At 46.6% G+C, this 11,667-nt stretch overlaps 1 long non-coding RNA gene and 1 other non-coding gene across 2 annotated transcripts; both read left to right on the top strand.

The window, feature by feature from the left end:
• Nucleotides 1-1,507: 1,507 nt before the first annotated feature.
• Nucleotides 1,508-6,646, top strand: LOC140700941 (uncharacterized). The gene is made up of 4 exons (XR_012079701.1): nucleotides 1,508-1,679; nucleotides 5,252-5,318; nucleotides 6,259-6,343; nucleotides 6,486-6,646. It is a non-coding gene; the product is annotated as an uncharacterized lncRNA (long non-coding RNA).
• Nucleotides 6,647-11,093: 4,447 nt separating this feature from the next.
• On the top strand, nucleotides 11,094-11,202 carry LOC116282993 (U6 spliceosomal RNA). The gene has a single exon (XR_004192540.1). It is a non-coding gene; the product is annotated as a U6 spliceosomal RNA (small nuclear RNA).
• The last annotated feature ends 465 nt before the right edge of the window (nucleotides 11,203-11,667 follow it).

The raw sequence follows: 11,667 nt of genomic DNA, 5'->3' as shown, positions 1-11,667 counted from the left end.
ACCTCTAAATGGGCTAAGAAAATCGTTTTGTCTTAGGCAAAAATTTCCTACGGTGGTTACTCATATGCAAAGTAATTAGTTTTGTAGCATTAACTGGTGATTAGCATAAATAAACACACACACACACACACACCTCTCAAAGGTGTGTAGAGCTTACTAGACAAAGGGCACAGCTATTGCAAAAGGTCTTGGGTGGAGGTGGGCTTGGCCCTTCTGATGAACAGAGAGAAGGCCAAGTGTGGCCGGGGCGGGGTTGGGGGGTGGGAACAGAGGGAGAGAGAGAGAGAGAGACAGAGAGAGAGTTGTGTGTGTGGTATTTGATGGTGGCAGAGAAGGCTCAGCTCAGGGAGGGCATTGTAGGTCAGAGTAAGAAGTGAAGTTTTTATTCTAAGTGTGATGGGAAGCCATGGAAGGGATTAAGCAGGAGAATGACATGATCTGGTTTGTATTTTTAAAAGCTCACTCTGGATTCTATGTGGAAAATGGATTGCAGTGGGACAGTAGTGAAAGCAGAGAGCAAGTCAAGGTACCACTGCCATCACCTAGGCAAGAGATGATGGTCACGTGATCTAAGAGCCTAGCAACAGCAATGGAGAGAAGTGGGCCGATTCGGGATGGGTTTTGACCTGGTATTGACAGGGCTAGCTGCTGGTGGGGAGTCAAGAGAAGAATCAGGCATGTTTCAGGTCTGTAGATTGAAAAACTAAGTTAACGATATTGTGTTAGGAACTGAAACAGCCCTTAAAATGGAGACACTTGGAGGGGAGCTGGTTGGGACGGGTGTGGCAGGGCAGGAAACCAGGAGTTTGTTTTGGCTAAGTTGTTTCAATGGCCTGTTTTACCTCCAAGTGAAGATGACAAATAGGCAATTGGAGATAAGAACCTGGAGCTCAGGAGAGAAGTCAGCAGTGCTGATATAAATTTGTAAACTCATTTCAAATAGATGGTATTTAAAAGCTGTGAGACCGGATAAGATCACACAGGGAGAATGTACAGATGAAAGAAGGGAGCTTGGGGTGAGAGACACAGCTGTGTTAAGGTTGTATGGGAAACAGGAGTCTGGGGAGAGCAAGTGTCCAAGGGCTGGAGGTCCACGGCAGCAGACAGAGGTGACAAGTTGTTGCAGCAAAGTGTGTTACAGCTCCGTGTTACAGCTCACTCGTAACAACAACCTGGATCCAGGTGAGAGACCAAGCAGCACTCAGAGGGTTGGAGAACTCAGGTTTATTATGCCAGTGAGCCCAGAGGAGTTAACACTCCAAGCTCTGGACCCTGTCTGTAGGTTTACACAGGCTTTTAGAGGCTACCAGTCTAGACTTTGCAACACATTGTAACATCATATGCAAATAAGGTATAACAAAGGTGACTAATTAGGAACAAGCTTTGTAGAAATGGACCAATTAGGAGTGAGGGAAATGGACCAATCAGGAGTTAGCTCAGGGAACCAATAGAATCTTAGGGATAAGTTCCGCTTTCCTAGAAGTAAGCCATTTCAGAGCTTAAAAAGCGAGATAATGCTGCAGGGCCGGGGAACCAAATGGTGCTGGCAGGAGGGTAGTGTCCCTGCCTAGGGGTCCTGCCTGCTGTCTTTTTCATGGGGCTTCCCACCTCAAAGTGACAACCATATGAATAGGTGGAACATGTAAGAGTTCTCAGAGATCCTTGGGCAAGGGAACTTGGTAAGAGACTGGATTTCCTGAAATCTTACAGACTAAGGGTTCAGTTTATTGCTGCTTATGCATTAAAGAGAAGTGTGACCTGCCAGCAGGAGAAACAAGAGGACATCTAGGTCACTCTTCTTTTCATGGGTTTGCTGCTCCCACCTACCGTGAGTCTCCCAAGGGTGGGTTCTCTGCCCCCTTTGCTTCTGCACACTGTGTCCAGCTCTGAAACGCTGTGATGTGAATGAGGGAATAGAATGAATGTCTAACAGGCCTTGCATAAATTGTCTAAAAAGGAGACTGTCCAAATAATGAGATCTGCAGGTCAACAGGAAAGGAGACACTGAGAGACCAGGACCAGACAGCTTCATACAGTCCAATCTGTGAGTCCTCAGGAAGGGAACAGCAGCATGCTTTACTGCTTCCCTGGGCAAGAAGACATTTTGCTTCCCTCTCCAGAACCATGGAGAAACCCATTCATCCTCAAGCAGAGCATCCTGCAGGCTCACAACATAGACAGTGTACCATATGGTGCCAGATTTCTCAGAAGTCCCCAAGGAAGGAAGATGCTGGCTTTTCTTCACCATGAGCTCCCTGAGTGGATCCTGGTGGAGGGAGTTTGGGGGAGGGAAAGTATCAAAACCAATAGTGGGGAGGGAGCTTGAGCAGATGTGGTGGTGGGAGGGGGGTAAACGACTAGAGCAGGGAGGGGTGGAACTTCTGCCCTCTCCAAAATTGCCTTTTGGTTTGGTTCAGTCTGGTGTTCCCTTGGGATGGGGTGGCCTCATCAGCTATGAGGGTGTAGAAGCAGAGGTACTGTTTAGGGGAAAGGGGAAAGTTTAAGTAGAGATGAGAGAGAGAGAGAGAAACTTCTAGAAGTTCTCCAATTTGGCTCTACTCTCTGACTCCAGGTCTTCACCAGACCCAGCTGATTTCAGATTCTATGAGTTACCCCTACATCCTCCCAACAGATTATGCCTGGGGTATTCTAAGTCGATTTCTGTTCCAGAACACAAATGGAACTTCAACTAGGACAGCAGAGTAGTGCAGGCTCCCCTTGGCCTGGCCTCTTTCCCTTCCCTCGAAAGGCTGGTGCTGCAGCAGGACTACGGGGTGCTCGCTCGAAAGCTCTGCCCAGCCGCCCCTGGTTGGATTCCCATTTGTTCTGTGTATCAGTGAAAATATTTCTTCGTCCTGTATCCCTTGTTTAGACTCCGCTGCATGTCCTTGTGATGTTTGGAATAACAGGAAACAAACATTCAAGGCTGTCTGGGAATTACACCTGAAAACAGCAAAGCCACAATGGCAATGACAACAAAGGCGCTCCCAGCCAAACCCCAAGTGTCCCCTGGAAACTCAAATGGAGAAGTGATAACTAGGGCATTCTCACCTTTCACAGAGGAAGAAGCTAACAACCCCGGGGACCTTGGACAGGCCGCTGAACTTCCCTGGGCCACAGTTCTCCAGCCGGAGGATGTCAGTGGGGGTGGGAAAGAAAACACACACAAACTGGGTCATTAGGACGAAAAGAGAGCATGGCATCCAGGTCATAATATGTTCTCAACAAATGTTTGTTATTCTTATTATTCAAAGGAATTCTGGATAGTCCAAAAAAAGGGGATTCTGGGAAATAAAATACTTCTGGGTTTATTTTATTTGAAGTGTCTGTCAGGATGCTTGGCATATAGAAAAGTGCCAAAAATGGTAGTTATCTGAAAAATGTTTAAAATTGGGACAAGCACTGAGGCACACTCGGGCAAGCAAAAGCTATTTGGGTTGGTGGTGGAGCTGTGGACCAATGTTTCTTCTTTTTATTTAGAATTCTTTTCTTTTCTATTCTATCTCTATTTTTTATTGAAGTATAGTTGATTTACAATGTGTTAGTTTCTGGTGTAAAGCCTAGTGATTCAGTCATACATACCTATATATACATATCCTTTTTTCCTAATTCCCTGTGAATTCTAGTGATGTTCCTTGAATGTGGTTATGCGATAAAATTGCTGAAAGCTTGTGTGATTAAAGATTATATTAGTTGACCAGTTAACAACCCACACAGAAGGCGATCACTTGGGTTGTCAGAAGTCTGTCCTCCAGGAGGGCAGGAGCGCCTCGGTGGGGTGGGGAGGGAAAGGAGGCGGTGGAGCAAGGATCAAGGGAAAGCACGGGGAGAAAGGGTCAGCTGAGCGTGGGGGCAGGAGAAATGGATGAATGGAGAGAGAAGGAGAAAGCCCCTCCAGAAAGTGGTCCCCATATGATGAAAACAAAGGCATTTATTTTATTTTATTTTATTTTATTTTATTTTATTTTATTTTATTTTATTTTATTCTATGTCATGTCATGTTATTTCATGTCATTTGTTTATTTGCAAAGCTGGTTCCTCAGTCATTTTTCTTCCCAGAGCCCTTCTCTGGGCAGCCCTGGCCAGATCACACATGAGAACTGGTCTGACGTGAGCCTCCTTCCATAAACTCCTCATGTCCCAGCCCAGGGAGGGGATGGAGAGATCCCTGTCTTCTGAATATGTGTGGGGTGCAGCGGGCCAGGAGGATGGTGGGAGGGGTCTTCTGGACTCCAAGAGCTTCTCGTCACTTCCCATGGTCCGGAGTGGAAGTGGCTTGTTGCCACCAACACTCTGTCCCCACCTGGCTGGATTATGACCCTGGGATCTGAACCCAGCTCTGCCACTTGCCCTCTGCTCAGCCCTGTAAAATCCCCTTCTTCTCTCTGGGTCTCGGTTTCCCCACCTGAAAGGGGAGAAAGGGAGGTGTCGGACTGAATGAGCTCAGAGGGCTTTTCCAGCTCAGTCAGTCTGTAAGTCTCTGAGGTCCCTGAACTACTGGGGAAAGGAAAGAAACAGAGGTGGGGATCCCACAGCTTCCCATCGGATGCCGGCCCTCCAACCCCACACTTGGGGATTTAGGGTAAAGCAAGTTAATCTGGTTCCTGTAACACAGGGAAAGTGAGGCGGTCACATTCTAGTATTTCCTTCCTTTTTACCTGACTGCAAATTCCACTCTTCTCACATTTAAAGAGGTAAAAGCTAGGTGGGCAAACACTAAAAGGGTAAAGTCCATAGTTTTTCATTCTTTATCTAAATGCTCTGGATTATGTCCTAGGGAGTGACACAGTCGGACATGGACCTAGACGTTGTGGTGCATTATAATGATCTGTTATGTCTCTCTCTACCACTAAACGGAGAGCTCTCCAGGGGCAAAGGCTATGTCACATTTAGCTGCAAAATAGTAATAAATATTAATGGGTAGAGGGGCCTGCTTTCCATCCCTGACTTATGAACCAATTGAAAAGTACACCAAAAAATATACTCTCCTCTTTCCTACTGTAGAGTTGATATTGGAGACTATGTCGTAGAGCTGCAGACGTAATAGTGAGTCCTAGTTTTATCCATCTAGTAATAGACAGTGCCAGGAATATGCACATCTCTCCATGTGAGGTCTGTTCTTGTAAAACCTGGTACGTGAGGCAGATGTGAATGTGTATTCCCAAAGGGAGAGGAAGGAAGGAGGCAGACAGCCCCACACAGCCGTGTTCTCTCCCAAACTCATCAATAATGTAAGTCCCTCTTCCTCCAGGAGATGTAAAGGGGTGAAGACCCAGGAGGGTTATAATAATGGAGGCTTCTTCACATGGAAGGAATGGGTAAGAAGCATTCTCCCCTAACCACACAGTTCTAGGCATGTATCATGAACTCGGTAAGTTTCATGTGAGGCAGTGGATATTTATCATCCTCTTGACTGTCCAGTACCCGAATCTTTCCCTATGTTTCTTTCTAGGGGAGACAGTGCACCTATTCACAGGGAGGTAGAGCTTATTTCTCATTAGAGAAGATGAGAAATGCCGGCGGCTTGCATTCTCACCCTCTCTTGAACTATAGTGTAGACCCATGGAGTAGTAGTTACCAATCAGATAAGTCTGGTTTTAAATCATAAGACAGTGACATTAAAAAGTCGGGACTGAACAGAATCCCTTTTCAGTAGTGGGGTAGAGGGGGCAGCAGGGAGCTCTATCTAGTTTCTAGTCTAGCAGCAGCTCCAGCATCCAGTTTCTGCCAGACAGGCAGAGCAAGCCAGCCTCGGCAATGGCAGGAGTGATGTCCCCACTAGATCAGTCCTGCAGCACGATTTGGGATGTTATTCCTAACCGTGTGGCCGTGGGTCTGGTTCTGATTCTAGAAATTCTTGAATTTTCTATGTAGACCATCATAGCATCTTATAAATGGTGACCTTTTTGTTTTTAAAAATACTTATGATTTTAATTTCTGTTCTTTCTCTTTCTTATTCTCCTGGCCAAGGTCTCCATTATCACATGGAACAGAAATAATTACAGTTGTCGCATTTATGGCTTTCAATGTAATGCAGTCTATGGTCCACCATTAATAGTTACACTAATTGTAGACCTGGGGTAGATACCCTTTTCTAAGTCAGGCAACTTTTCTTCTCTTTGAATTTATTGTTTTAAAAAATCATGATCAGGTGTTGAGTTGTATTGAATGGCTTAACTGCGTTGTTTGAGATAATCATAAATCTCCTTTCTTTTTCTTGTTCTGCCCTCCCTTGGGGTCTTGGTTCCATCCTGGTAGTAGCACATCAAGGTCAAGGACATGGAGACTCTTCTTTCTCGCTCCAGCCTAGAAGAGCAGGAATGGAGCCTTACAGTCCTCATGGGTAAATTTGGGGCTTCTGGGAATCTTCCATGTGCAGCATCACAAGATGTCCATGAAGGCATCATTTTGATGTATTATTTTACTTATAAAACATCTGCTTTTTAAAAAAATCCTGATTTACTCAAGACCTCCTTTTTTTTTAGAGTAGGGAGAGGAAGTAGTAAAGAGCGTGTCGAGGAGAGAAACCCCATTCGGACACCCGTATGTAATTTGCAGCAGTCCTATGAAGCAGGTAGTGGTGTTCTTGGCTTACAGGTAAGGAAACTGAAGCCCAGGATCTGCCCATCAACGAGCTGCATCCCCTATCCCCAGCCACCTTCTCCTGTTTGCCCCAGTTGTAGGAGCTACTTCTTCAGGGAAATCAGCTGATTTGTCTGGAGGACCAGGGCTCCAGGAGGCTGGAGGTGTTGGCTTTGGCCAAGAATCTACTGGTAGCCCTGGGTGAGGGCTGGTTGACTCCGCTGCCTGCACTAACCACCCTAAACCTGCTGGAGACCTGCATGGCGCTGAGCCCAGCCTGGGACTCCCAGGGCCCAGAGCATCCACACAACTTGAGCCTCCAGCTCCTTCCTGGCCCTTGAGGGGGTAGTATTGTCCTTGCCCGTGAGCTTGACCACCTGGGAGCTTCATGCTCCCTCAGGCAGGAAGCCTCGAAGCTGACTGCTGATGTCTTTCCAGTCTTGCAGACCTTGACTCTAAATGGTTTGGGGCTGCAGCTGGGGATGTGGAATGTCACCAAGATCTTCCCTGCCCTTTGTCAACTCTCCCTGCTTGGTGATAGCTTGCAGGCGCTCTGCTCCCAGGACACCTCCCACTTCTCCCTCTGGCAGCTCCCCAGGCTCCAGTATCTGAGGGTAAGAGGAGACGAACACAGTCCCAGGACCCGCCGCATCTCGGGGCTGCCCAGCCTCTGGGAGCTGAAGCTGCAGGCACTGCTGTCCCACACCCGGCCCCTCCGGTGCAGCTTGAGGAGCTGACGGGTGAGCTGCCCAGCCTCCAGGTTCTGCATCTGGTCATAACAGGGGTTGGAGACACTGTCAACTGCTGTTTTCCAGGGCCAGGGAAGTCTCCAGGTCTTAGTACTAGACTGGGAGACAGGCCTCATGCTAGATGGTAGCCTCCAGGAGCAAAGTCCCCAGATGCCCCAGTACGTGTATAGTCTGAGTGTGTCCTGGGCCTGCCAGTGTGCCAGTGCTGGGTCGGGCCCTGGCTTGAGCGGCACCCCCAAACATAAATGCACATAGTATCACACCAGCTGTGCCAGTCAGAAACTGGGGACTACTCCAAGAATCCCCTTTCTTCTTTTCTCTGGAGCCACTGCCCCCAGATTTTGGACTTGGAATTCTTTTTGGGCAGCCTTTCCCTGCTGCTTCTGCTGATCTCCTTGGCCTTTCCACAGGAAGCCAGGAACTCCTGGATCCTCCATCTCTACGCCTTGTTCAGGGCTTGGCTTCAGGGTCTGAGGAGTCGGAGGGATGAGAGCAGAAGTTTCCTTTATGATATGTTTGTGTCCCACTGCAGACAAGACCAAGCCTGGGTGATCTGGGAGCTGCTGCCTACTCTGGAGGGCTGCCCTCCAGCAGGCTAGGGGTTGTGCCTCTGCCTCCCTGAGCGAGATTTTGAGCCAGGCAAGGATGTGGCTGACAGTGTGGCAGAGAGCATGGCAAATAGCCATATCACGCTGTGCATGCTGATTCATTGGGACCTGCACACCACATTCTGCTGCCTGGCCACCTCCCTTCTGCTGGCTGCTCCCTGCCTCTCAGTGCTACTGCTGGTCTTCGTGGAGCCTGTCTCCTACCACCAGCTCCCTCACTGCCATAGTCACTGCCTGGCTACTACTCATGTGGCCCAAAGACGGTGAAAGAAAGGGCAAGTTCTGGGCTTGGCTGGGGAGTAGGTTGGAGCAGCGTGGGTTGGGCTAGAGTGGGTGATGTGTGTTGGAGGGTGGGGAGAGGGAAAGCAGGCCAGCCTAACAGGCAGATAGGGGTACATGTGAGTGCGTGAGGCTGACTTCAGCTTCCAGTAGGAGGTCAGGGTGCTGCGTGTGCAGGGAGGATCAGTGGGTGGCTTTAGGGACACAGGCTTTGGGAACACAGGCTTTGGGAAGGCTCTGGAGGCTGAATGAGAAAATTTGGGAGTTGGCAGTTGGCAGTGTCGTATGTGATGTGATCTTAAGATCTCCAAATCCCCAGTAAACTCACTAAATCCATGAAATTCTTGGCTTAATCGGACCTTTTGTTTTTGATGGAACCCCACATGAGGCAGAGGGCAAAGCGGCTGGGGTCATGAAAACTGTACCCCAGAGGAAATAAAGTTGGGAACTGATGGAGAATATGGGGATGGAAGGAGGGCTCTGAGCACTTCCAAGTTAGGGAAAGGGGTCCAGGCCAAGTTCAACCAGATCTTTGAGGGGCAAAGGGGCCGCCTTTGCCATCTGAGTTATAGAGGAATTGGCAGCTGAGGACCAAAAACTGGGAAGCTGCCCAGGAGGCAGCAGATTGATTGCCTGTTCCCTCAAGAAGAACATGAAGGCATGATCATTTCTGTCATCTTGTTTGAGCCTCATAGCAACATTGGGGTGGGGGAAACCACCGCCTTGACACTCTGTGCTCCAGCCACGTTGAACCACTCGTAGCTCCCAGAACGCCATGTTCTCTTACCTCTTGGTCTTTTCATGTGCTGCTCCTTCACCTAAGAACACCCTTTCCCCTCAATCTCTTTCTCTGGGGGAACTACTACATATCCTTTAAGATTCAGCTCAGCCATCACCAGAAGCCATCCTGACCCCCCTGACCTCTGGGTAAGCTGCTGCCCCTGGGTTCCCACGATTTCCTGCACTTCCCTTTCTCAAAGTACTGGTCACACTATACTGGCCCTCACAGATCTGGGAGGCTCTCGAGCAGTGGGCTTCAAAGAAGGGTGCACAAGATGAGCCACTGGAGTTTAGGAAGAAAGTGTTATAACTTCTATTTCTATTTTGTTTTTAAGCTCAGTTTATTCTGGAGCTAGACTGCCTGCTTTTTAGCCATATGGCTTTAGTAATATGGGATAGTATTAGATCTTCCCTCAATGGGTTTTGAGAGGCTAAATGTCCTTAATATGTACAAAGCACTGAGAGCAGGACCTAACAGTACATTATAAATGTTTGATAAAAGAAAGCTTTTCATGTATATATACAATATGTATATCATTTATAAGTAAATAAATATACATATGTTGAGAGTGTGCTCAAAAATGTTTTACTAGTAGGAAACATTGCTAATTTACTAATAGGAAACTCGATTGGGAAAGTTCAGAGATCAGGTTCTGGGGATAGGGACCAAGTTTCATTCATCTCTGCATCCTTAGAGCCTGATGCTGGCCCAGTGTAGAGGTTTTGATAGACAACTGTGGACAGAAAGAAATGTTGGTGGATGCTGGAGCAGAGAACTGGGATCTAGTTCAGGCTCTGTTGCTTATTTCTCTATGACACTAGGTGGGGCACTTGGCTTCTTAGGGCCTGAGTTTTCCTCTTTTGTAAAATGCCAGGCATTAATTAGACAAAGGATAAGGGAAACCATGGAACAATTCCAAGCTGGATTTAGGTGAGGGGCGCCCTCTTGTGTCCTAATGGTGTCATACTCTCCCTGCGCATCCTCATCTCCATTCCTCCTCTTCAGGGCAGAGGATCCTGAAGAGGACATCCTTACCTGACCCTGTAAAGCTGCCTTTCCCGCTTCAGAGCCTGACACTCAGAATCCTAGATGTTTTCGGCCTCCCAGCACCTCACACTGCCACATTGTCTCTCTCCCGGCTCAACACCCTCTCTATCCGTGATCCTTTTCTTATGCAGTGTGGGGCTGAGAAGAAACATTTGGAGTCACATGACCTGCAGTTCAAATCCCAGCCCTGGCACATATCAGCTATGTGATCTTGAGTAGGTCGCATCATCCATCTAAGCCCTCATTTCCTCCTTTAAAATTAGGGGTAATAATACCCACCTCATAGGTTTGTTGTGAGACTTCACTAACAAGGAGTGCTTGTAGGTTGCTCTTACAGTCACCAAGGAAAATCCCACAGTTATTACTACAAATGAGTTGGAACATATTTTGCAAAGGAGAAGCATTTTGAACTGGGTCTTTAAAATCAAAATACAGAATTCCCCTAACTTTTTAAAAACTTTTTTTGGTTTTTTTTTAAGGGGGGGATAATTAGGTTTACTTATTTTTAATGGAGGTACTAGGGATTCAATCCAGGACCTCATGCATGTTAAACACACTACCATTGAGCTATACCCATCTCCCAGAATTCTCCTAATTTTAACAATAGCTAACATGTATTGAGCATTTGCCATATGCCAGATGCTGTCAATTTTCCCGAAGTCTCATAACCATTCATAAAAATAATAATAGCTAATGCTTATTAAACTCCTTCCGCCAGACACATGCCAAGCTCTTTACATATTTTCCCCCACTTATTCCTCTCACAAACCCTATCATGTAGATGCCATTATTATAATTCCCATTTTACAAATAAGAAAACTGAGGCATAAAGAGGTTAAGTAATTTGCCCAAGGTTTCACAACTAGTGAGTGGCAAGGCCTACATCCTGCATTTGAAAGTAAGAAGTTTCAGACACAGCAGCTTGACTTCAGGGACCCTGCTTTACCTGCATTTTCTTATCTAATTTTCACAATACCCTGTAATGTAGGTTCTGTTATATCACTTGCATTTTACAGATGAAAAAACTGAAGACAAAAGAGAAGCAGTGTGCTCGGTTCAGCAGCACATACACAAAAAAACTGGAATGATACAGAGAAGATTAGTATGGCCCTCGTTCAAGGATGACACGCAAATTCGTGAAACTTTCCAAATTTTCTGGAAAAAAAAAAAAGAGAAGTAGTAATTCATTCAAGGCCACACAGCTATGAAATCGTTGGGCTGGGATTTGGATCCATGCCTGACTACAAAACCCACATTCTCAACCCCATATTAGATTGGTCATACCCCAAAGTATTCACAACGGAACAAAGCAACTGCATTTATATTAAAATTATTCTGGATTATTATTCTAATACTGATTAACATTCTTTCAACACCCACTTAGTGCCAAACTCTGTGCTAATTTACATAAAAATAGCTAATATTTACTGTGTACTATTAGGACCCAGGTCCTGAGCTGATCGTTTTGGGTGTATTATCTTAGTGAAGTCTCACAAAAACCCAGCGACACGGATGCCATTATAGCCTCATTTCACAGGGGAAGAAAGGGAGTTTCACAATTGATCCAAAGTCACGCAGCGTAACTGAACTGGAAATTGAAACTACAGTTTTCCAATACTCT

The sequence above is a fragment of the Vicugna pacos genome, chromosome 13 (assembly GCF_048564905.1).
Source record: "Vicugna pacos chromosome 13, VicPac4, whole genome shotgun sequence".
NCBI lineage: Eukaryota > Metazoa > Chordata > Mammalia > Artiodactyla > Camelidae > Vicugna > Vicugna pacos.
This window is presented reverse-complemented; position numbering and strand designations above follow the sequence as displayed.